At 36.7% G+C, this 26,446-nt stretch overlaps 1 protein-coding gene across 18 annotated transcripts in view; it reads left to right on the top strand.

Annotated features, from left to right (window-relative positions):
* The window catches only part of ADGRL2 (adhesion G protein-coupled receptor L2), a 604,130-nt gene that overhangs the window by 103,226 nt on the left and 474,458 nt on the right, over positions 1-26,446 (top strand). For all 18 annotated transcript variants that reach the window (XM_081056960.1, XM_081056956.1, XM_081056979.1 and 15 more), the window contains exon 3: positions 23,527-23,581. The gene's annotated coding sequence lies outside the window, so the exon portion shown is untranslated. The remainder of the gene's footprint in view (positions 1-23,526; positions 23,582-26,446) is intronic.

Here is a 26,446-nt window from a genome sequence, read left to right as displayed (position 1 = left end):
TAAATAAATTTGAAGAACTGTTTAAAATATATACTTCCCCATGATAATATGCCCTGGGGCCTGGAAACAATTATAATAAAATTTTGTGGAGAAAACTCCCACTGTTTCTGTGGTGGCATTTCTGCCTTAGTTCAAATTAGAACTCCTATAAATCTTGAAACTGAGCAAATAGGGAAATAAAAATCGCATAAAATACCTGTCTGTATTCAAGCTGAAAGAATGAATTTGGATAGGATTTCAAATCAAACTTTCTAACTTGTTGAGGTTGATACATTTATACCAACTTTCAAATTTGTGTCAACTTACAGTACCTAAACAGTTCCAACTTCAAATGCAATTATATTTTGATCATGACTTTTAAAGTGAAATCACGATAATTTTGGCCCAATTTCCTACATTTATGTCTCCATTTCCCTACATGGAGTTCTGTCAGATGCTACAAATAAACAGTTAAAAGGTTTTCTCCATAAATAATGATGAGGCTGAGAATCCAGAATTCCTATGCATTTGACCGGCAGCCAACCGGGCAGTACAACTCAGACTCAAAAGTAGACTAAGGGAACTTTCTATCAACAACTTTACACTGGTAAAGTGTAAGGTAGAGCACATTTACCATTGTGACTGTTTCTTTTTTAGAAACCTCATACAGAAAGTCTTCTCTATCTTTTTAAATGTCATAATTGCATAATTATAAATGTTATGCAGATTATCTATTTACTTGCCAAATGACAAATCCAAAATACTAAGCATCATCAAACTTTGGAAAATGCATAAATATCTCTAGGACAGTATTTTCAGATGATGCATAGAAAAAAATACAAATGCCTTTGAACCATGAACAAAGCTTTAAAAAAAATCTTTAATTAGGAAAATCCCTTGAGGAAAGGGCTGACTCTGGCTTTATGAATAAAAATTGCTGCTGGTGGGGTAGAGGGGACCCATACAGTAGTTTTAGTCCATCTAATCCCATCAGAGGGACACCACTAAAGTATGTTTCTCACATCTCACAGTGAAGGTCTAACTGCCTGTACTGTCTTTTAGGAATATACTGTTGGAAAAGGAATATATTCTTGGTCTATTGTAAGCAGTCAAGGGATTAGATATAGTCATAATGAGGCAACAGTGTGGTCTGATAGGCCTGTAATTGTAATGAAAAGTCATAATCCTCTTCTTTCCTTGTAAACCCTCGTTTATAAATGTTAGAATTTTACCCAAACCAGGGAAGGAAAACAGAAAAACAGAGGCAACCTAGCCTATAATCTGCTTTTCAATTGCTTACTAATAATGCCAAAGTGAAAACATTATTAAATTAAGTACTGCTTTAGATAGAAAAATGTATTTGAAGCGTTCTATTTGATAACATTAATACCATAATTTTCATCAGCATATTGGATATCATCCTTCCTCAAAAGACTTCAATCTCATTATATGTCGATCTCTTATGCTTTAGTTTTTTGAAAGGCTTAGTTATGTTTGTTTTAAATACTTTATCTATCTATCTGCCTGTCTATGTTTGTCTGTCTTTCTAACAATCTACCCATCTATCTAAATATTTATACCTCTATATCTGTATCTATTTAGTTATCTTCTAAAATTAAAGAAACGTTTTTTAAATACCTTTCCAAAAGAGCTCCCACGCTAATAAAAGCAAAATAGAAATTATAAGAAAATGGTTTTATCTTCCAGGTTGAAAACAGGGACACCTTTACCCTTTTAACTGATTTCAGCTCAGCGTGATTTTCCATATGCTTTCTGAGTTTCCTCAGTGTTCTTTTGGTAATGAGACAAACTGCAGTATGCCGTCCTCCAACATTGCAGAATGATGTTAACACAAGGAGTTTTGATTTGAAAATCTTTATCTCACGTAATTATACATTCTATCCAGCACTCCATTAACGGGAAGTAAATTGTTTCTCTCCTTCAGTTGTCGTGTTTAGGGGAAAGGTCTGTTGGGTCCGGCAGCTAAAACTATAAAAGAAGCTCTCATAGGCTGTTGGTGGGAAGTTCAATATTATTGCACCCCCAATATAATAGCAGCTGCTTCTGTTTGAACTCAGGGTTATGAAAGATGCACTACATTAAATGGTAAATCATTAAATATCAGCTGAGTAAAAGCACTGTGGTGTGTTCCCTGCTTAAATCACCAGCATCTGTCTTCTCACATGCAAAGAGTTGCTCTTTACAATCATGCAGTGAAACACTGACAGAAGGTCCAAGACTGAAACCACAAATAGCATCTTTTGGGTTTTCAGTTGGTGGATAAATGATCATCAGCACACGTTCAGCAGTGGAATTAAAGCACAGCATTGCATTTAACACAGCTATAAAATATTTAAGAATGCATAATCCCTTTAGAGCCTCGTTTTTTTCTCCTATTATGTGTTTATTCTTCAGGAAAAGAAAAACAACTGGTTAAATTATGTCCACCTAATACTTTAGATTTATCGCAAAGCCTACAGTTTGCTGGTTTCCTTTTACAATCGATCTTGCTCTTACTTATGAGGATGTGAACCTCATAACTAGAAGTTATGATTCAAAACTAAAATTGTACAATAACGGATACCACAACGTAAGGCTCCAGAACTGTTAGAAAAAATTAGACCCTTCTCATCTACTTGAATTGGGCAGCAGAATAATCTCAAATGGCAATTATAGCTATAAAATCCTACTTCCTGCCTGGCTTAGATTTATAGTAGTATACTCACAACTGCAAGCAGTTACCATGAGATAATGGTCTTTCTTTATCCTCATGCTGCATGTGCTTTCATGGTGTTTTGTTCCACTGTGGATTTGTGTCATCCACGTAAATGTTTGAGCTGTCATTATGGTGTCATCCCAGATGCCAGTATTGTGGCAAAATACTGGAGGTAACCATACAGCATCTCAACAACATATTCCCTTCCCCTCCCCTGAAATATATAGTTCTGAAATAAAAAAACAAATGAAAATCTAGGATTCACTTTTAGGTTTCTAATTAGTCTTCTCTCTTTGGTGTAAGGCAGACTTAAGGGGTTGCTACTTTCAAAATTTGGACAGAAACCATAAAGTTTAATTAAAGAGAATATGTTCTACCAATCGTTTTTATAGTATGCTCATTTTGAAAATACATCCTGTCATGTCATTCCCACTTTGTCTCAGCTGTTAACATATCACCTTCTATAGACAAGAGAAAGAGGGTCTCTAAAATTTTCTCAGCTTTACTTGCTCATTTCATTCAACAGGTAAAAGGAAGATTTTCTTTTTTTTTTTAACTTCTATGACAGGAATCATAAAATGTTCTTTATATCAATCATAAAAGAAATGAACTGTTAAGGGAAAAATTATTTACTAATATCCTACTTATTACAAAAATACCTAAATTGTAAAAACACCACATATTTTTATATCCATCCAACTTCTTTTTTATAGGAATTATATTATTTTAAAAACTATAAAGATGGATTTCATTATAAAAACAAATCCTTTTTTATTGCTTTATGAATTAGTACCTACATCTAATGGGAATATCACGGAACATCTTTTATGCATAAAGTCGTACTGTTGTTTCTGAAAGAAACAATTATATGTTCTTATAAAAAATTATAAAGATATGAAAGACCATCTTATTGGTTGACCTTAAGCAAATTATTTGTCAGTTCTGTGCCCATCCGTCTAATGGACATAATAAGGTCAATAGCACATGTGTGAGAATACAATGAAATATTTAGGTACTTATCATAACACCTGGCACATATTATGCTCTTAGAATAAGTGAAATGTTGTTTTTGTCCCAAAATGTCATCTTGTTCTATATAATATGCTTCAAAACTATATTATGTAAGTTTATCATGTTTTCTACAGGCTCTGCCCTGCCCATTTGCCAAAAAAAAAAAAAAAACACACACACACAAAACAAAACAAAACAAAAAAACACATGGTTTTTACAGCTTCTCATTTCTTGTGTTTTATCCACTGGAAATCTTTCAAAGACCAACCAGTGAGACCAACTTGCAAATACATTAACGAAAACATATATAGCATGTAGCTACCTCTTTTGGGATGTGAATAGACAAACAAAGTCAGGGTGTCATATTTTAAAAGAAATATAAATCTTTGTGAACTGCTGGACATGATTTTGCTAACATGAAAAAGAAAAAAAAAAACAATTTTGACAAAATTAAACTTAACCCTATGGAACATGTTTATATCCCCATGTTGGCTGCTTTTAAAGTTTGTTTTATAGGCCTGTACTCATATTCAGGTCAAACTAAAGATGGCTGAATATTATTTAGTGGCTTTGGAGCAGGGATTGAGCTGTCTATCAGGTAGGCCCACAGCACTGTCTAAAACACAGAAGCAAGACATATACCTATTATTCAATACTGCCTTGTCATTGTGTTAAAGTATATGTATTCAGACAGCCCAGAATGTTCATTGAACAGAAGTGATGTTCTAGAACCTGAAAGGGTTTGTGTAACTGAGAGGAAGAAACATAAATCAGGCATATGGAATCTGTAATTCCAATTTTGAATACTGAAAAATACAGCACAATTACAAGCATTTTTGGGTCATTGTTTTGCATGTTTGTTGATCAACTTCTTCTTCTTTTCTTATTCCCATGATAATGTTATACACATACAGGTACTGCATAAGTAATGAAAATAGAAGCCTAAGTATTGCATGGTAAAATGTTACCTGAAATGTTAAAAGAAAGCACTTAATTAATTCTTAAATCATTTAGACTAATTTCATTACAAATTATGTCATTCAACAATTCATGTCACTATTGAAGCCAAGGTTAAATTGCTCTTTTTAAAAAAATATTAAGCCAGTCTTTAAAGACCTTTATAAAAACAAAAAGACTGATTGATCTTCCCTCACTCTCCTCCTGAAGAAAAAGTGATGTTTCTACCAGTGTGTCAGCCTCTTGGTATACTTAGTCGTTCTTATCTATAACACAGTTAACGTTTCCAAGGCCAATACATTTTAGTATTATATTGCACATTTCATTTCATAAAGACACTTCAATTTCTCTTCATTTATGGAGAAAGATGAATTTTGTCACTGAACATTCCAGATCCGTGTTGCTTAAAAGAAGTCAGTTGCACACCAGCATTTATAGAAGTCTTGAGCTCAAGTGTCAGAGAGCATCCAAAAAAAGGACGAGGCATCATCCTGCAACTGCCATCTGTTGAGTGTTTTCCCGACAGCTGTATCTCTCGACCATCGCAAGTGTAGACAGATAATCACAAGAGGCACGAAGGAAGTGCGCAGCCGTCAGACACAGAGGAAAATTCCATGTTCGCCTGTGAAACAACGTTGCTTTTAATTGCACCATAATGATTTTCTAACAGACACAATGGTATGTAGTGTAGTCTTAGAGCTGATTTAAAGCTCACAATAAACCACAGCGCAGCTGAAAAACCAATTGAGACTTCTTAGTGCCAGGAAGGTTTTTGTCCTACACAAATACTTAGGAGAATTTTCACCAGCTACTCTCACTACAATCCACTTTTACCAAATATAACTACCTCTATTATTGTACCGGGGCAGTTTTTTAAAAGTAAATGAACAGTTTTCAAATATCAAGGAAGTTAAGCTTTGACTTTATTTTTAATCTTTGTGAATACAATCATAAAATAAGACAAGTTCTTCACATGGGTGATGGCTCCAAATTTCACTTTCCTAATGTTTTTTTTTTTTTTTTTAAATCACTTCACATTTTTATTCTTACCTTTCAGTGTAAAAGTCTGTCCTTCCAGATTGCCATCAGTCTTTACTTCTTATAAAACATTCTATACATAGCATTTGAGATGGTATTGAGATGGCAGAATTGGCTGGCCAAACATTTGAAATCCTTGGTTTCTTAACGGGGGCAATTAATAACAACACTAGAAGCTGCCATTATTTGGGGACCAATATGGGTAGTCCTTCTCTCAATATTTCATAGACTTGTACTTGAAAGTTTCCAGTCAAAACGTCACTTCTTGCAAAAGTATAATACTCTGTTTCTGGGAATTTCGTTGTCAGAATATGATGGATTAATCAGCAGAGGCTTTCTGAATTCCCCAGCTCTATTCCATTCTGTAGCATAAAAGAATAAATGAAGGAGAGAGAGAGAGAGAGAGAATAAAGCAAAAATCTACTCTCACATTTTCCATTAATTTCATAATAATTAATATAATAACCAATATATGTCAATCCTATCACACATATACACAACAAAATACATGCACATGCACACAAGCATGTATGCATGACCGAAACACCAGTGTTGTTTCTTGAGTCTGCCTGCCTGTGTACACTGGCCCAAAGAAATGCACAAGAAGGAGTTTGAGGTATAGAAAGAAAAATAGTTTGATATTGAATTGGCCGGTACAGAGGCGGGAAGCTAATGCTGACTTCCTGATGGCATGTAGGTTACAGATTATGTAGGGCAAAATGACAAGACACCATGGGTTAGGGGTTCTGGGTAATGCTGGGAGCTAATTTGTCAGAGGTGAGATAAGTGTAACGAATCATTTCTTCAGGACTTGAGGAGAGTTCTTTTGTGGCACCCCTCTGTCTGGTCTCATGAGAAAGTACCCAGGGGTTCATTCTTTAGGGAATGAACTTTAGGGAACAGGAACTGAAACATAACTTAGGTCAAGATGTTATCTTTAGCCTCCTAGTGGTCCGATTCATGTAACCACTAGTCAGGTCTGGGCTACTGTCTTCTGCTGCCTCAGGGGTTTCTGATTATCTGGGAAAAAGGCTAGGTCTCTGAGGGGAATAGAGAGAGGGATATGATTTCTAGAGCTAGGATTTAAAACTAAATTTAATCAAAATCATAAGGATTATCAGTTTTACATATACTCTAAACTCTCATTTTCTTCACCAATTGCTAGATCTCGTATATTTATGTACCATCTTGCTACTACTTATTACTGCTACTCAGAAGTGTAGCAGCAAGAGCAGATATTGAACTCAAATTTAAAAAACAAACAAAAGAAAAATCTGAGCAAAATTTGCATAAGGTACACTCGGGCTCATTCTCTATTTTTCAGGGGCGGGGAGGATGTACCTAAATGCGTTCCCCCATGCCTAGAAGTGATATTTTTCAGGAAAAAAAAAACTGAGCCACCTATCCAAGACCCCAGATGGCACAAAAATTTGGAATATACACTTTTGGAACCTACTATCTATATTTGTGAACTATCCATAATGCATGACAAAAACAGCTTTTTCTACAGAGATTCACGCTTCTTGATAAAAAGGCCTGTCTGTGAACCTGACTTCCCGGTTTCATTATTTTACAGTGAATAATTGTGAGAGATAATAGTTAATTGTGCTGTCACTTAGCGGCTACTGTTACATATATGTGCATGTGTGTGTGTGTTAGATATTTGCACTCTAATAGCAGGCAAATTTTCCCTTATTGTTTACAAAAAACAGCAAATTCGATATAAGAGGTGCAAAGAGCCAGGAAGGCTAAGAAGGTCATGCCTAATCTATATCACTCAGTAATTTGGAGAGTAAGAAACAGGGTGTAAATACAGCTTCAGTCTGTTTTAGGAATATGCATTATCCCCTAATCAGCAGTCCGGCAAGATTCTAGCCTACTGTCAGACATGAGAAACGTGACTCTGACTCCTGCTATTCAAAATCAGTTGCGGTAAAGAATCCATGCACAAATTTCCCGCTTTCTTTGGTTGTGCCCTAATCTATCCCACTAAGGAGTCTTCAATCTCTTTCTTAAGACAATGGTTTCCATATACCAAACAGTGCAGGCTCTGCGTGCATTTTTTCTTGTCCACAATAAAATGAGAAATATAAGGACTGTGAAATCATACACATATATAACTGGAACAAAATGTATGGAGTACCTCACCCATGCCAGACAATGTTTTGGGTAGTCGAGGAAAAGAGGTGAACAAAGGATCTGAGGCCCGCGACCTCATGAACTTTATATTGAAATGGGGGAGCTAGGTAATAAGCAAACAATATCTAGCCAGGTCATAACAAGTACTTGAGGAAAGATAAAGCAAAGTAAGGAAATACAGAGGGGTGAGGATGAAGAGCAATGGAAGTGGGGAAGGGGAGTGTTCGTTGGCATGAGGTCTGGCAAGAGGGGCTTCAAACAGTGCCCCTTCAAACAGTGTCGTTAGAGAACTAACGACAAACTAACTCTTGTAGTTAGATTTGAGTAAACAGCTCTGCCACTGACCCAGGAAATAGATTTCCAGTCATGGGAATGGCTTGCAAAAGGTAATAAGGTAGGAAGGGGCTTGGCATGTTGCAGAAACTGGCTGTTCCTCAACATCTTTCTGGCATCTTGGTGTAAAAGTTGCCAATTCTTCATTCTTGCAAAGGCTGCCTTGTGTGCTGAGATTATGGCTTTCCTCCTCCCTCCCAGCCCCGACTGATGTTAACATGTCCTTTCTTTTAAGAAATGATCTAAGAATTCAATGTTAGTTGTGTTTTTTGTAATAGCCTAACTTGGCAATATAAAATGTTGGCAACCTGACGTTGTTCTCTCCCCACCCCCCAAACTAATTCATGAAATACAAAACTCTGTTAAGCGCTGGCTTAAGAGGGCATGTGCTGAAAGTGCCAAATCTCCCTTTGTGTCCATGGAAAACTCCATCTTAACCCACTCCTGTTTGTTTTCTTTTACTAATTTTGGTACTTACTTCTTATTTTCCAGGTTTATTCTAGAAGAAAAAGAAACTGCTCCCCAGATTCACATTTTATATGTTTGGCTTTTTAAATTTTGTTTTAACATGAAAAAGTGGTAGTAAAATGTATCCCTGATTCTTTCATAAAATACCATGTCAGCAGAACAGGTTCGGGAAATGGGGCCCTCCCAAGATCTTTTATAGTCTGACATCAAAATTAAATTGGGATGTTGAGAGCATCTAGGCCATTGCCTCTTCTCTGTCTCCCCCCAGAATTTCCAAGGAATATCGATGTTTGTTTTGTGTTTGTGTTTTGGGGGTAAGGTGAATCTGAAGCTTTTTTTTTTTTTTTCTTTAAGGGAAAAAGAGAAAACCAGATATTTTCAAGGGAATTAACTAGTAGTGGCCAGTATAACAAAGAAACCCCACTAAGCCTAACCACAACCTGACAGAATGAAAAGTGATTCCAGAGCTGCCACTCACCACAAATCCCCATGAAACATGCCAGGAAACCAGCTGAAAGCAGTAGAGAGGCTGCTTTGCAGCAAGGGCCACAAATGTGGCCCCCAGAGAATCTTCTGGTCCCATTCAAATTCAAAGTTGTAAAGTGGGGGAGGGATGGAAACTGGAGACAGAGAATTAGCAACCCTGTGATCACTTTCAGGGTTATGATGGAACTGATTTAAAATGCAAAACCGCATTCCATTGTAAACATGGACACATACTGGAAGCTGAGAGGAAATAGGATTTCACTTGGTAATTTTCAATTTTGAGATCGAAGTAGGGACTGGAAGAACCATGCTATTGATTTTTCCAGAACTGAGATTGCCTGTTCTTTTTGTTGTTGTTGTTGTTGTATAATATTACTTCTTTGGGCTTCAATGCTAATAAGGCATACTTCCCATGAATCTGACAGAAGGGAAGAATACCTTGCCCTGCTAATGATTAATTTGTAGTGGCATGTGTATTTCTTGAATGTTCATGAAGTTTTCTAATTCATCAGCACACAATTGGGTTTTTTTCTCTCCCTTTACACAGAATGAAATGCAGAGAGGGCAAGAGGTTTGGGGTGTTGCATTATCCCTCAGCCCGTGTATTTACTACCCCCAAACTATTGCTAACTTCTTTCTACCTCAGGAACAAAATTGTTCTTCAGCAAATAATTTAATACTGACCGCACTTTAAAATGTTTATTACTGTTGAATCTGTCGCAGATTGCATCAAGCCACAGAGATGCTAATCTACCTCATGTATTTGAAACTCCTCTGGGAAACATATATTTGGGCTTACTGCTGAGTGAACATGACTGTTAGGATTATGGAGACCATACCCAGTGAAGAAAAGCAGCATCGCTCTTCTGACTGGAAAGTAAACAATAGGGCAATTGTCAACTTATACTTTGGGGCCAACAGCCCTACTGCTGAGAAGCTGTGTGTAAAAACCAAGATCGGTAAGCAGTCTTGATGTTTTCTTCTTGGAGTTGAATGTTGTCAAGGATTCAGATGAGCCACCCCAGTGAGTATGCAGGAAACAAAACAGGATATTCTTGTTTAAGGACTGCTTTCTGTAATTATGTTGATTTTGTAGGCAACACTTGAACTTTTAAAAACTCAAGGATGCGTAAGAAGTACTCCAGAGGAGAATAAATGATTGGGATTTTGTCTTAAGTGAAATGTTATCATACATTCTTAACAATATTAACTTGTTTGTATTTGTGAGTGGGTATATGAATTAAGTATACTTAAACCTTGCTTGTTTTGTTTCCCCTACCTCGCCTCCCCACCCCCATTTTCAAACAGGAGGTCAAGTTGTCTTTGGAACATCATATTTCCTGCTTGAAAAAGGCACTGGATTGTATAAAAGTCTGACAGGAAAGTTTCAAGAGTACAGGGAGTTTCCCCTGGAAGGCTTGAGGGGGGTGGGAGGAGGGGTGGGGAACATACAGCATCTGCAAAGCTCTTTCCTTTGAGCTATCAGTGAGCTTTTCTATTGTGTGTATGCAAAGTCTTCAGAATGGAAACAGCTTAAATAAACTGTAAATACCCTGAGGAAAAATGTCTTTGGAAACTTGTACTGTGGGCTTGCGTGGCGCATTGTATTTTTATCTGTCCTTCCTTGCTAAGAAAGGAACATCTGGCTCAGCAACTCATGGGTTAATGCTGTCATGCTACAGACATCCTGTTACTTCATCTCCATCTGACTATCAGTTCTGTGTATTAGACAAGAGATGTAACATATTTGCATGCCAAGAAATTTGATTTGGTGACAATTATTGGCCCTTTAATTTAACAAAATTACTTCATCCTCCTTTTCTTTAATCAAAATGCCATGCAATTTCCTATTTCACTTGAATAATTCTCATAATTTTATAACACAATGAAAGGATTATAGATTATCACAGGTCAATCTTTTCTATATCCTCCTTATTTTTCTTAAGATTCCAATCGGCAAAAGGTCACAGACAACATAATACTATAGGGCCAAGGACATGACAAGATCCTTTGCAAAAGCATCCCAGCTGGGCAATCATATTCCAATGGCAGTGTGCCCTGTGTCTTAACCACTATGCCTCAATGGAGAAAATGAAATGTAAACTAGCTAGCAACTGCCAGGTTTGGTCAGGGGTGCTCTGGGTATGCTGATCTCATTCAAGGGGTAAGGTTATATAGGGCAGAATTTTAAATGATGCTTGGGGGTCAGTCTCCCTTGGTTTTAATCCTGATTCTACCATTTGGTGAGCACATTATTATTCTTTTCCTTGCTTTTCTCATCTATAATAGGAAAATTATAATTGTTCCAGTTGCTCACTGCTGTAAGACAAAACATCCCAAAACTTAGTGGTTTAAAACAATTATTTGTTGTTGTCTCTCACTTTCCTGTTGACTAACTAGTGTAGGGGAGGGGAAAAAAAAGTATGCTACCTTTCTAGGTTTGTTTGAATGGTCTAATAATTAAATTGACATAACACAGATTAACAGGAGAAAAACAAATTTCATACGTATGGGAGCCCCACGAAGACATGAGGTTCCAGACAGTCTAATAGTTCAGGCTTATATGCCATCCTGAGCTAAGGAGAAGGGGTGAGGGACCTGGAGCTCCAAAGGGAAGGAAGACAATTCACATGAAGATAGGAAGAGCAAATGTTTGTCATGTCATGCAGACACAATGGAACACAGAAAGGACTTTGAACAAACAGGCCTTGCCAGACTCCCCCCAGCATACCATACCTAGTCCATTCTTTTGATAGCTACTTCTGGTAAGAGTTCCTGTCCTGGACCAGGCCCTCTATTTGAATTCATTTAGGCAGTTAATGGGGAGGTAAAAGTTTTTCTTGAGTCTGCTGGGTCTTGATTAACTTCAGGTCAAAGTAATCTACATGCTAAAGCGGCACGTTTTGGGGAGGCTCATTCTGAACTCCTTCACTAAGCACAATTGAGTGGTTCTCACTTGGAGTCTGGCATTCTGGTGCAGTCAGATAGCAGCAGGAATTGGAGTCATTTGAAGGCTTGAGGGGGCTGGCCATCCAACATTGTTCATTCACATGCTGATTGTAGGCTGAGAACTCTCTTGCCGCTGAAGTTACACCTGACCTCTCCATGTGGCTTGGGCTTTCTCACAGTATGGACACCTTAGTCTGACTTCTTACAAGATAGTTCAAGGTTCCAAAAGAACCAGACAGAAGCTGTCAGTGAAAGTAAAGGTTAGACCTGGACCTATTTGTCTCTTCTGCGCCATCCTATCCATCAAGCTAGTCTCTAAAGCCAACTCAGATTCAAAAGGAGAGAAATTAATCTCCACCCCTCAATTCTGCGGGGTGGTTAATAATTTGCCATGATCCCTCAAACCAACAAAACACAATATTTACCACATTGAGTTTTGTGAGAATTGCATGAATTTAGGTAATAAACTTAGACCAGTGTCTGGCACTTGTACAATATTTTCAATAAAAGTTAGTTATTATTAGTATTGTCTAGGTCCTTACCCCATTTCATTTTTTTTTCATTTCATATATCACTATTTAACCTTTTTAATTATGTTTGTATTACATCTATGTATGTGTTTATTTTCTCTCCCTCCCATCCAAATATAAACTTCACAACCACAGGGACTTCATGTTTTTCCAGGGCCTGGAACATGTCTGCTACATAATGAGAATGCCATAAATATTTGTTGAATTAATGAATGAAGAAGTGAATAATCCCCTATTGAATATAGAACTGGAAGTAAAAACATTTTGGACTTTTGGTTGTAGAAAATGGGAGTGCAGTTGGGGTTGGGGGAGGATTATGAGCAGAGAGGTTGACATTCTGATTTATTTAAATGTCTAAAAAATTAGAATCAATATAATTTCTTATCTGGAGCAGTTTTTAACTAAAATTGTTCTAGGAAGCATAAAAATATATGAATAAGGCCTACTCTGCCCTCAGAATAGCTGGCTACAGTTGGGACAATTAGAAAACTGCATTTTGCCACCTGCAGGCCTTAGAATAGGACCGGTCGGGGTTTAAGTCCTCACTCTGACTCTGCTGTTTGCATGGTCTTTTTTTAAATTTCTTAATTATAAAATCTATAAAAATCAGACAACAAGGTATACCTCATGGAATTCCTGTAAGCATTACATACAGCTGACAAAGGATTTCAACAAAAGTACTGAACAATTGATAAAAATGTATCAATCCCCTAAAATATCAGCGATAAGGAAACTTTAATAACATGACTTTTATTATACTCTATATTAGAGTGAATGTATTTTTAGTTTTTGTTTTTCAAAAACTCCTCTCATGTTTCCAAAAACAGTAAAAATATTAAAATAATTTTAAGTTCTTTTTTTTACTGATTCAACATTAGATCTATGAGTATATTATGACCCATAAATTGATCTTTCTACTACACCAGAAATTTAAACATAACATTGAATAAATTTTAACAACCATGTTCAAAAAATAAATGTTTAAATTTATTAAGAGAAATTGTGACATCAAAGGAAGTAAACATCATGTCCTAAGAACAATTTCCTGGAATTCAAGGGGAATTCCCCTAACCTCAGCCCCCTTAGTGAGGATGTCCAAAAGTAAATTACTTAATCAACAGATGGTGATTCTTAAGAGTTCAACAAATTCAAAGCACTCAAAACTTTGGGATATTTTAAAAGGGAAACCACTTTTGTTTTAAAGTGCTTAGTATTTCAACACACGTTTTTTGACCATGACGAACTGATAAATCTAACAATTTATTTCCTCAAAACATATATATGTATATAAAATCAATTCAAGATGAGTCATATACAGCTACACACGCATATTTATATAAATTCATAGTACGTACATTGGACAGAAATTTTGTTTCCTTTTTTGACAAAGTTGTCAAGTATTACTTGCATTTGAAAACTGCTCTAGAACATAAAGAATAATGAACTGGGAATCATATGTCTTTAAAAGGAAAATATTCAGCACTAATGTTGAATATTGCTGGCAGCTAGACAGTACTGCATATACTCGTAGTCTTTTCTCCAAACAACAAAACACCGAACAGGCACATGGCAGGCTTAGCTCAGGCAGCCAATGTGAAGGTGGATATACTTGCAGAAGTCACAGCACAGCATAATGAAATTTAATGGATTTGTGTTTTTTGGGGGGTGGCGGAGGATACACAAATACAGGACTCACTAACTGGTTGGCTATCAGTGACAACATTAAAATTACATATATTTAATGTGCTTGACAATTGATAGGTGATAAGTAAATATTCATTTTCTTTCTATTTTTCTTTTGAATGCTTTTTCTCACTTTTTTGTCCATTACCATAATGTTTGAGTTCTATAACTAAGAATGTGCTGGGATCACCTTATGGCTCTTTGTTCTCAAGTAAACAAAACCTGGTTAAACATTAACCAGTGAAAGGTGATTAGCTCTGTCAAGAAGCAGATTGGGAAAAACAGAGGCCCAGATGAAATAAATATAAATTAAATTCATCTGAGCTTTCTATCCTTCCATATTTATTTTATTTATTTATTTCAATATGATTTTATAGTAATTTAGATGTATAGCATAGTGACGTTTAATTTATATAATTTAAGATCAAATTGCTGATTCGATCCTCTGCTTCATCTAGTCTGCTGGTGATTCCTTCTAGTGCTTTATTCATTGCAGTTATTGTATTCTTCACTTCTGACTGATCCTTTTCTATGGTTTCTATGTCCTTTTTTATGCTTGCTGTCTCTTTGTTGAAGTTCTCACTAAGTTCCTTGAGCATCTTTATAACCATTGTTTTGAACTCCATTTCTGGTAGGTTGCTTGTCTCCATTTTGTTTAGTACTTTTTCTGGAGTTTTTTCCTGTTCTTTCATTTGGGACATATTTGTTGGTTTCTTCATTTTGGCTGCCTCTCTGTTTGTTTCTATGTATTAGGTAGATCTGCTACGTCTTCCAGTCTTGGCCAGGTGGCCTTATGGAGTTGGTATCACGCGGGGCCCTGGCACAGTCTCCCCGGTCACCTGTGCTGGGTGATCCAGGAGTGTCCTTTGTGTGGGTTGTGTGTACTTTCCTGTTATAATTGAGCCTTGATTGCTATTGGCATGTCAGTGGGTGGCGTTGGCCCTCAGGCTGATTGGCTATAGGGTTTGACCACATCCACAGCTTACAAGCTGCTGTGGGAGGTAGGGGGTCCTTACCCCTGAGTGGGATTTGCCCCAGCAAGCTCTGGTGCCTGTTGAGAGTGCCCTTTGTGTATGCTACTTGTGGGGCTAACAGGGCAATGCTTTGCAGTGGTCTGAAGCCAACCTCCAAGTATGTTGGTTTGGAGGCCTCTTGGGAAAGATTTTGGTGCAGGACGAGGCCACCCACTGCCTGTGACCGGCCAGGGACTACCTGGTAGGAGCTACAAATCAATCTGTGGTTGTTCACTGTCTGTCCTAAAGTTGGAGGCACATGGGAGCAGTTACGCTGCAAACCGAGGACAGCTGTTACCAATACCAAGACTAGAGTACTCTTCAAAAAGCTAGAACATCCTAAGACTTGCTGCCGATCTGCCAGCTCCCTTAAGGTTCAGCCACTGATAAAGCCTCCTGTGGTATGCAAGTTAGGTGAGGCAGGGTCTCAGAGTCACTGGAGTGGGAAGAGTTGTGGTCACCAGGTTAACATAGACTCTAATTTGGTATCAGTGCTGAGTCTGGAGCTACTCAACAAAAGTTTCAGCACACAGAAGCCAATCACCACCCACCTGGGGCCTATGGACCCTGATAGTTTTCCAGTAAAGAGTCCAATGCTGTGGCAAGTGGGGCTGACTACTCGCTGCAAAAATGCCTCTGGCTATGGGGGAATTGGGTGGGGAGGGGTCTCAGTGAGTCAGCAAAGCTCACCAGGCCAATCAGATCAGATTTGGCCTGTGGGGGAGGGCTCCCGTGCACCTGCCATCTGCACGGGAGAAGGACTCCACACAGGGAAAATGTTGACCATCCTCAAAGCCACACACCTCAGCTTATACCTGTGTGCCTCTGACGCCCTTGAGTCACCGTCCCTCCACTGAAGCCCAGGGTGAGTGCCTGGGAGTGAGAGTCTGTGCATGGGCTGTTTAAGAGGACATCTGAGTTTCTCTCAGCCTTCTGTCCCACCCAGATAGTTGGAATCCCCACTTTTTTTCATAGCCAGATGTTGTGGGGGCTCCTCTTGCCAGCACTAGTACTCTGGGCTGGGGAGCCTGGTGTGAGGCTGTTGTCCCTCACTCCTCATGGGGAATCTTTGCTGCTGAGATATCCCTCCTTATTCTCAACTGCCACACACAAGTGTGGGGCCTATTCCGTGTCTCCTCTCCTGCGAGTCTTGACGTGGCTTCTTCTTTATATTCTTAGTTATAAAACTTCTGTTCAGATAGTTTTCAGATGGTTGTTTAAGTGGAATTGTTCTGTAATTTAGTTGTAATTTTAATTCATTTACGGAAGGAAGCACACACAGTTTTTATCTATTCTGCCATCTTGGATCTCTTCATTTGTTTTTGTCATGATCCATATATTACAAAGATAAGCATGCCAGAGCTTATCTCTTTGTAAAACCCACTTAATGTGAAAGGGGGAAACCCTTATTATTGTTTATCAGGATCTGCTGGATCAGATTATATAAGGCTTCACATAAGCAGATATTGACATTCACTCAACTGTTATCTTTACAGATGTGCTAACAAAATAATTTGTTTTTTTTCACCTTCCACACCTTCTCCAGAGAATGTCTATATTCTACTCCTTAAAATAGTAAATCCAAATGTTAAGAATTCTCCACAAAAGACATTTATAAACAGTTACCTGTTACTTCCATATTTGTGGTAATGATAACTAATGTCTATAGTTTGGATTATAATTTGTTCAATTTATCCAACCAGGACAAAAGCCGTTTAGGGGTATTTCAATGTCCAATCTATTATTTAACCTCATGAACACAAACACCATGTTCACCTATTTAAGAAGATTCATTGCAAGGGTTAAGAACAGATGAGATGGGTGTTTACATTCTCTTGGGATCACAAATGTACAAACAATAAAACAAATTTTTCCCTATTGTTTAAAAAATTAAAAAATGAAATTTTTTTTTTCCACACTAGACAAACAGCAACTGGTTTAGTCTCATAAATTTACATATCCTAAGTAGTGTCAGCATTCAGGCAAATTTGATTAACAGGCCTTGTGTTATCATCTAAGGGGAAAAAAAGGAAAATATATCCAAAGTCATCTGGTTAATTGGAGGAGGTGGGGAGATGAAGTTGCTTCCATTAAGTTCATTTGGAACAGTTGCAAGATCCACAAAATCTGTTTTTAGCTCAGTCATTCATCCTGTTGGATTTGTGATGTGTTTTCAATTTAATGATAATTGCCCTTTCCATTTCTTTGATAATTGCCCTCTCTATTATCATTTATGGAGATTCAAATTACAAATCATGACAAGACAGCCAGAAAAATATTATGATTGTCCCTTCTGAGGCCACAACAACTCAAGTAACACTGCCAAAGTCTGAGAGCTTAAGCTATTTTCATTTGCATGTTTCTGAACATTTTATTTTAGGATCCAGTGGTTTTCTTAAAGAGGAGGTTACATGACAGTAATGGGCCTGAATAATGATGAATGCAGAGAATGTAAGTTTAGGTTCAATTCAACAGTTATAAGTTTGTATTTGAAACGAGAAACATACTCCCTTGACTGTATGAAAGTGAAGGTGAGGAGTCAGCCAGAAGTGTTTGCTATTAGTCACCTTGTGTCCTCCTGGAGAACATGACACAGCTCTGCCTCCCAGGAGCCCCCTCTCTCTCTATTTTTGGCCTATTTGGGGGGAAGAAAATAAACCTGCATTCTTCTCACTGAATGTGCTCTGATGACCCGCACAATGAGATAATTGCAAAGGCATAACTTAGCTTTTATCTAAAATTCCAGGAACCATTTCCTCAAACTAAAGCAGGACAATAAAAATGTGTCCCCAAGAAATGGTTCTTTGAGGTGGGAACCATGGTGTACTGGCACCAGCTTATACCTGCTCAGGAGATCCTATTATTAAATTTTCACCAATTTGGCTAGCTGTTTGTTTCCCCAGAGAGCCACTATTAAAAATTAATGTATAAATTTTGAATTAAATATGTTATCTTAAAAAACAATAATAAATACATAGAACTCCTCACTTCCTAATTATTGCTGTACACTATGTTATTTTCTATACAGATTTTTTTTAATCCTTGAAACTTGCAAATTCCTGCTGCCTAAGGGCCCTTGAATCCAGAGTTCCTTTCTTTTCCCTCTTTGGCCTGCCACCTCCTACCCATGACTTAGGACTCCATTGAAATGTTACTTTCTCAAGGTAGACTTCCCTGAGAGCAACCCCCTATACTACCTCCTATATAATTGTTAGGACTCCTTAATACAGACTCCCACTGAATCCTGAAATTTCCTTTGTAACACTTGTCAAAAGTATAACAAAATGATTTCACGAATTTGTACATATTAAGCAATGGCCATTTGCTTAATACCAAAACCCCCTCTTTCACCTGTGTTTCTCATGGATGTTGTTATCACTCTCAAGTTTGGCCCTATGCCTTTAGATGTCCACTTTGTTAACCTATCCACTTTCATTTAATCTATAGGATTTCTGTTTTAATAAAAACATCCCTCTTTTCAAAATCACTCATTCTGCCTAAGAGGTGATGAAGGACAGCGGCTCTGAGAATAAGCTCTCTAAGTTTGAATCTTGACTCTACTGCTTATGAGTTGTTTGGCCATAGCAATGTCTCTGTGTTTCCATTTCTCAATCTATAAAGTAGGGTTGCAAAATGAAGTAAGTTAACCCCTGTAAAGTCCTTAGAGAAGTATTGACCACGTAGAATCAGTATTTAACTATTTGCTATTGTTCCTACTTGCCCTTACCGTAGTTGTGCTTTTCCCTAATTATTGTTATTTCCCAGAACATCCACGTCTATGGAGAGTTTCATTCTCCCTTACCTTTAATGATTATAGACAATGTCACAGCTTTACCTATCTTGTCCATCAGGATACCTGAAACTCTAGTTTCTCCCCTAATTTATAATCTACAGTTCCAGCTACTTGTCATCTCCATGAGACTTTTTCATACATCAAGCACAAGGTACCACACCCGAATTCATCATTACCCCATCAAACGAGTTCATTTTTTGACATCAGTATTTCTGTTAATAGCATCCCAGTTTCTTCAATGAGGCTCCACATGTCTAATCTATCTACGTCTCTTCCCTCTCCTTTCCTGCATATCTCAGCAGTTGCCAATTTCTATCGATTGTCTCTGAAATACTTCTTGTATCTATTTCTTCCTTTTAATTCCCACTACTCCCACCTGGGCTAGGTTCTCATTAATCTCTTTCTTGTCTCGACTGTAAAAATAGCCTACTATCCAATCTTCATGGCTTTAGACTCAGCTTAACATAATAAGAAGCATTCTTCTAGAATTAGATACACTCATAACACGTTTCTCTCCCTCCTTCTCTCTTTCTATTCATTTTGTGATGTTTTATGTCTGTTTTCTTTCTGTGAAAGCGGAGGTCCGGACCAACTAGTTCACTTCTGTAGCCTCAGGACCTAATCGCACTAAAAAAGACTACTTATTCTTACATTTAAAGCTATTATTTTAAATATTATAGTATAAGTATACTAACATAGTATGTTATTTAAAATAGTGCTATTAAACTTTAAATATTGCTAAAATTATTTGTTGGGTCAATTATCGAACACCTCCATTTTCTGTCCTTGTTCTGATCTATAGTACTTTAAAGTACATACTTTACTTAAATTGGATTTCTGATTAATTCAGTCACCTGCTCAAACATCTTCAGCCCTTCCCAATTGATGGTCTACTCTCTAAGTTTCCCTTCTGGAATAGAAGGCTTCAGTTCAGAGGGCGGACTTAACCTCTGTGAAAGCTCCATTCCACTCAGAATACTCAGAGCTGTTGTTTTAATTGGGGAAGTGACAATATTAGTTGTGATTTCAAAAGCTTCCTCAGGCTATATCCCGCAGGAAAGCAAAAGAGCTAATCCTTCCTTATCAATTACACAAACTTCCTAAAACAGAAGACACAGTTAGTTACCCATTGTAGTCCAAGCATAAGGATATTAATCAAGGAAAAAGACATGCATATTTAAATAACAAAAATATTAAGGCTGTGAAGTTTTCTCAAAACTCATCAAGATAAATTTTTCTCTTTTAGATGTGGAAGATAATATAAGATGATACTGGAATGTTCCTCTATTTCAGTTAAATTCATTTCACTTTATCTTTTCTCTAAACGAGATGTCACTGGAAATACTTTTTCTCTAAACTGGCTTCTTTTTATTCTGAGTTTTTCTTTTTATATTGAATTAGGTTCTCTTTCCTCAATATATACTCATTATTATTATACTTCTTTTGCATCTCAGTGATTAAAATATTGCTTTCACATTGCTTGGAACTTATTTTTTCTTGAACATCATAGATTTCCCCCCTGAATTATAGTTTAAAGAATAGTCTTTCTCTAACAGGCACATGACAAGATGCTCAACATCACTAATTATCAGGAAAATATAAATCAAAACCATAATGAGATATTACTTCACACCTGTCAGAATAGCTATTGTCAAAAAGACAAAACAACAGCAACAACAACAAAAAATCAGCAGGTGTTGGCAAGAATGTGGAGAAAAAGGAATCTTGTACACTCTTAGTGGAAATGTAAACCAACACAGCCACTATGGAAATCAGTATAGACGTTCCTCAAAATATTAAAATAGAACTACTATATGGCCCAGCAACTCCACTGTTGGGTATTTACCTGAAGAAAATGAAAACATTAATTTAAAAAGACATAAGTACCCCTATGTTCATTGCAGTATTATTTACCATATCCAAGATATGGAAGCAACCTACAGGCCCTTGGTAGATGAATGGATAATATAGATAGATAGATAGATAGATAGATAGATAGATAGATAGATAGATAGATAGATAAAATATATAAAGTGGCAAAATTTTATTCTTTTTTAATGAATGAGCAATATTCCATAAAATGGAATTCTTTTTTAATGAATGAATAATATTCCATAAAATGGAATATTAGTCATAAAAAAAGAATAAAATTTTGCCATTTGTAACAACATGGATTGACCAGGAGAGAATTATGCTAAGTGAAATAAGTCAGACAGAGAAAGACAAATACCATATGATTTCATTTATATGTGGGATCTAAAAAAACAAAACAAACAAAATAACAAGCAGAATCATAGCTATAGAGAACAAACTGGTGTTTGCCAGAGGGACGGGAAGTCAGGGAATAAGTGAAATAGATGAGGAATATTAGGGCTACAAACTTCCAGGTATAAATAAGTCACAGGGATGTAATAAAAAGCATAAAGAAAATCGTCACTCAATCGTACAGTAATAATTTTGTATGGTGACAGAGGTAAAGTTTTGCAGCCTCACCCAGCAATCTGATCATAGACTTTGTATTCATGAAGTACTTTTTTACTGTCCTCCAGTTCATGTCAAACTTATGGTATGTTGAAAAACTGAAAATTACTGGTCTCCAAAAACTTAGTCTCTTGCTCTCTCATTAGTAATTTGCACACGTAAAAGCGTAGGATAGCAGCATTCTTCGTAACATACATCAATCAAGGATATTGAAGCAATATTTATAAGCCCCTTCAAATTCAACACACAGTAATTCATCTAAGCCTCCAAAATATATAAATGTTCCAGAATTGTCATCTTGGAAATTGATTGTTTAAAAATTAACTAAATAATACTTTTTGAATAGCAGTCATGTTTTCAGGTCAGCTCTCTTGATGAACTTCATGTCCCTTTTAGACTAGAGATACAGACAGGACTTGATTTTCCCTCACAGGTATAAGACTCACTTGATGGAAAATCTGTCTGACTCCATACTGCTTAATTAGGAATGCCTTTTAAGTATTCAGAACTTACATACAATTCTTTGACTTTTAGAGACTAAAACGAGCAGAAGACAGAACAGTAATTAGTTAACAAGCCTCAAGTTAGTTATGGAGCTTCACTGCTTTGAGAAATTTTAGCTATCTGCTACATCTCACTCTTTCTTTCCTAAATTAGCATTTTATTGCTTGCGAAATGTTTTTGCCTGGAATAGGAAAGCAACACAGAAAGTTATTTCTTGATAGTCAAATAAATATTAACTGCTTGAATAGTAATAATAAATCATGCCATCAACATAAACAAGGTAAATTAAATACACTCATTTTATTAAAAGAGAAATGAATACTTATTTGCTACAAAGGTGAGGTGGTCTGGAGCCTTCCCATCACACATCTGATGCCTGGTTAAGTGTAGTGTTAGGGGTTGAGAAAAAACTTGGGAGGCCCATTATAACTGTAGTTGCAGAAGCTGAGAAGTAGATAATAGCAGCTGAGGAAAAAGATCCTATTATCAATATAAAAAAATAAAGTTTCTTCCTGTCTACCAGTGGAGAGCAGGCCCCTGCTTTGCTTTAGAAAAGCTATAATGTTTCTTTTGAAGCTTTCACAATCATTGGCAACTGATACTAAACTAAGGCAAGTAAATCTTTTCTTAATGCTTTTGTGAAAGAATAATTGACAACTGAAAAAGAGGGATTCTCAAAGATCATTAATGCAAACAAAATGTTTGTAATAATCTGTGTATATCTAATATACGGCCACTTCAGATATGAGGAAGGTGATCAAGAAGAAAAAATCCTCAGAACCATTTTAGTTTTTACATTTAAAATATTTCTGGAGCTCACATTAATATTAACTGTATATACGCATCATATTCTGGTGCATTCATGGAAGAGGAAACCATGCACCCTCCCTTCCCCTGGGGGTAAAGACTTGCTTTCTGATTTGCTCTCACATCTGCGTTTACTAGAGGAACAGATGCTCAGCTTCTAGGGGTCAGAGTCTGGCCTTTTCCCTCCTATCACTAGAGCAGAAAGAAAGGGGGTTCCGAAGCGATGGTGGCAGCTTTCCAATGACTGGCCTGTACTTTTACATTTAAAGTAAGCAGGTGGCATCAATGGGCTGTCAACTGACTAACAAGATAAGAGCGCAATTGATCTTTTTATTAACCTGTTTCCCCAGGTGGGTGGCAGCCTGCTCCTCCCTCCTGGGTTCAGTTACATTGTTCAGTTCCAGGAATCATTTTAGACCCTTTCACTTTTTTGTCAGAGCTGATAGTTAAAGCACAGAGACACAAACACTGATACCCTGTTCATCTATATTCTCCTCTCCAAATCTCTGAACTGGTAATTGCCTTTATAATTTGAATCTGACTCAAAACAGTAACACATATATGTGAATGTATCTTCAATCCTATTGATTTTTTTTTCATGCTGAATTTAAACTGCGGGTTTGTCTGTCTTCCTTCTAGGTTGCAGACCATCACAACTAGTTCTGAGGAATATGGAGCCTACATAGATTCTAAGGTAAGTGATTAATTTCAAAATAAGGCATAATGGATCCAGTTATAGAATAAATTCCAGCATTGTGTAAATGTGTTGTCCTTTATCTATTGGAGATTTTCTAAATTATGATACTGGATAATTTCTTAGTAGAGGGTAGACTCATGACCCTGAAAAGTGCTGAGAGAAGAACAAATTACATCGGTGGGTTCTCTTTCTTCAGAATCAGGTTGTATATTTTTTAAGGCTGACTACATACCTAGATTCCGTACAACAGTATTTTTGTGCTCTCCTGCCCCGAAGTGTGCCAGGATAGCACGAATCGCATAGTCAAGTTGAGAGGGATTATATCAGTCATTTTTATAAATGAAACCCAAAATGATTAGGATGTATTTCTTTGTAGAAGTAGGAAGAGGTACATGCCATGGAGGCTCCTTTTACCAGAGGTGCTTTCAAATGAGAAGTATGGGGTAAAAGGATTTATAGAGAATGGCCTCTGATTTCTATTTCTTTGAATAGTGGTCATCATTTGCTTTTCTGCTTGCTAACTAATTGTATATTCCTAGAAGCTATTGATTCTATATTAAGGTGGACTGGTCCAGGATCTTTCATATCACCAATAGCAAAATGATTGCTAAATTAGGTTCAGAGCCAACCTAAATTCTAATTGTGGTTCTGCCATTTACTAGCTGTGACAGTGTGGGCTTCAATTTTCTCATGCAAGTAGGAGAAATAACAGTGCCTACTTCCAACAGCTGTGGCATAGTAGAAACAAATGAGTAGGTGTAAAGCACTTAAAATACTGCCTGGCACCTAGTAAACACTAAATGTACTAACTAAAGTATTTCTATTCTACCTCCTCACTTTATTATTTCAGTTTTTCAATTCCTCTTTAGTCCGGAAACTGTGGTTGTGGGAATAACTAAGGGAACCAAACTCCCAATTCCCTTTTAGCAGCCTCCCTCCTGAAGGAAATATATTATACCTTTCATGTAAATGCCAGGAAGGAAAATAATTGGCATTCCATTGCCCTTTGAATGGGCCCTTGGCTAGCCCTAGGTGGTGTGATATGTAAAGTAACCTGAGAGAGAGGCGCCTTCCATCTCGAACCCCAGTATAGTGGGAGAAGGAATTAGAAGGCTTGTTGCCATTTCAGAAACATGCAAATGTCAATTGGCATTGAGTTTCAGGAAGCAGAATAAAAAGGAACCTACAAAACAAAAAGCCTTTCAAGAGAATGGAGGCACCCTGTTTCCAAATCACAAATGGATAATTACGATCACCATTAAAACTTAACAGCCTATAGATGGCTAATGACTTCTCTCCAAAAGATTTGCCAATAGTCCATGTTTCCACTGGAATCTATCCTCTCTTCTCAGAAACATAACCATGGTGCTAGTTGGTCACAAGTCATTGGATTTCCCCTTCTTCCATTAGCAAATCATACTTCTCAAATCTACCATCCCGCTGTTTCCTTTCAGGACTGAAGGGTAACAGAACAAAGAAAAGAAAATAACACTAGTATAGGGTTTATAGAACCCTTGAACACCTGGGTTCAATCCAAAAGTGGTCACTGCTCTCTGACCTAGTTTTCTCATCTCCAAAATGTAATTTGTCATTATCCTATTTCCAAAGATAAGTTTAAAAATAAAAATATGTGAAATTGATCTTTTAACACATGTAGGAATATGGTTTATTTTACTTGATTTAGATATTTGTTGCAAATGCTACAATTGATTATGGCTATATTTTTATTTTAATAACCCAAATACAGAAAATGGGATTATAAAGTTTAAACAAGTTATCAACTGAGCCATTTAAAGATTACTAATTCGAGCAAGAAAACCTAGCCTGAAGTTAGAATATTTTTTTAATTAATCATTCTATTATAATATTTAGTCAACAGTGATACTTAGTGTTAAAAACATTTAAAGAGACAAAACTTGGCAAAGTAGAAACAATGATGTCTTCTTAAGAATAGGTGTTAATAACAGGTTATTTATTAGAAGAGAAAATTTTAATAAAAATAAGAGATATTATTTCCTATCATGATTCTTACTCAAATTTCAGAGTGAATATTCTTTCATTTTTCTATTTTCAAAATATAACCCAGTAGATCATAATTAATATTTAATGATAATCACACCGATATTATTGTCTTAATATAATCTTGACTGTCGCACTGCTATAATATTGAAAGCAAGGCAAGTGATAGCTATGGTGGAAGGAATAATGTTAGCTATTAAGACAATATTTTAGTATAATACTGCAGAAATTGTAAATTGTTTTATGTTAAAACATTTCAGCATAATTCTTCTGGGGTCTTCATGCTATAAATAAACTTTGATTGCTGTGGTAATATAAGAAACATGAATGGATAATGTCTATTCCCTGTAAGCATTCTGGGAATACGTTGTTGACAATACATGACTGGGATAGCGTTTTGGGGTTCTGGTTCCAAACCTGCATCTGAACTTTCTGAGTGATCTTGAGCAGTTAGCATTCACCTGAAGAAATAAAGGAGCCTCAAAAATAAGGGCTGATTTTTAGAAAAAACATTTAAGCAACAAAAATGTTTAGCAGATTCTAGCATGCACTAAATCTGTCGTCAATATTTCCTGACATCTATCTGCCCATTCCTCTTGCCCTATTGAGCCCATCATTTCAAGAATAAAAGGGTTAGTTTAAAACGGATCCTCTTCATGGTCACTGGAAACTTTAAAATTACAAAACAAACAAACAAACAAAAAACAGCTAAATTTACGTTTTAGTCTCACCAACTAGATATTTGGAGACGTGAGAACTTTTTTTTTAAACTCATTTTAGTAATTTTCTTGGGGGTCTATAATGTGTCCCAAATTCTGCCACAACCAAGCAGTACAGAAAGAA

This window comes from Rhinolophus hipposideros (genome assembly GCF_964194185.1).
Source record: "Rhinolophus hipposideros genome assembly, chromosome: 8".
NCBI lineage: Eukaryota > Metazoa > Chordata > Mammalia > Chiroptera > Rhinolophidae > Rhinolophus > Rhinolophus hipposideros.
This window is presented reverse-complemented; position numbering and strand designations above follow the sequence as displayed.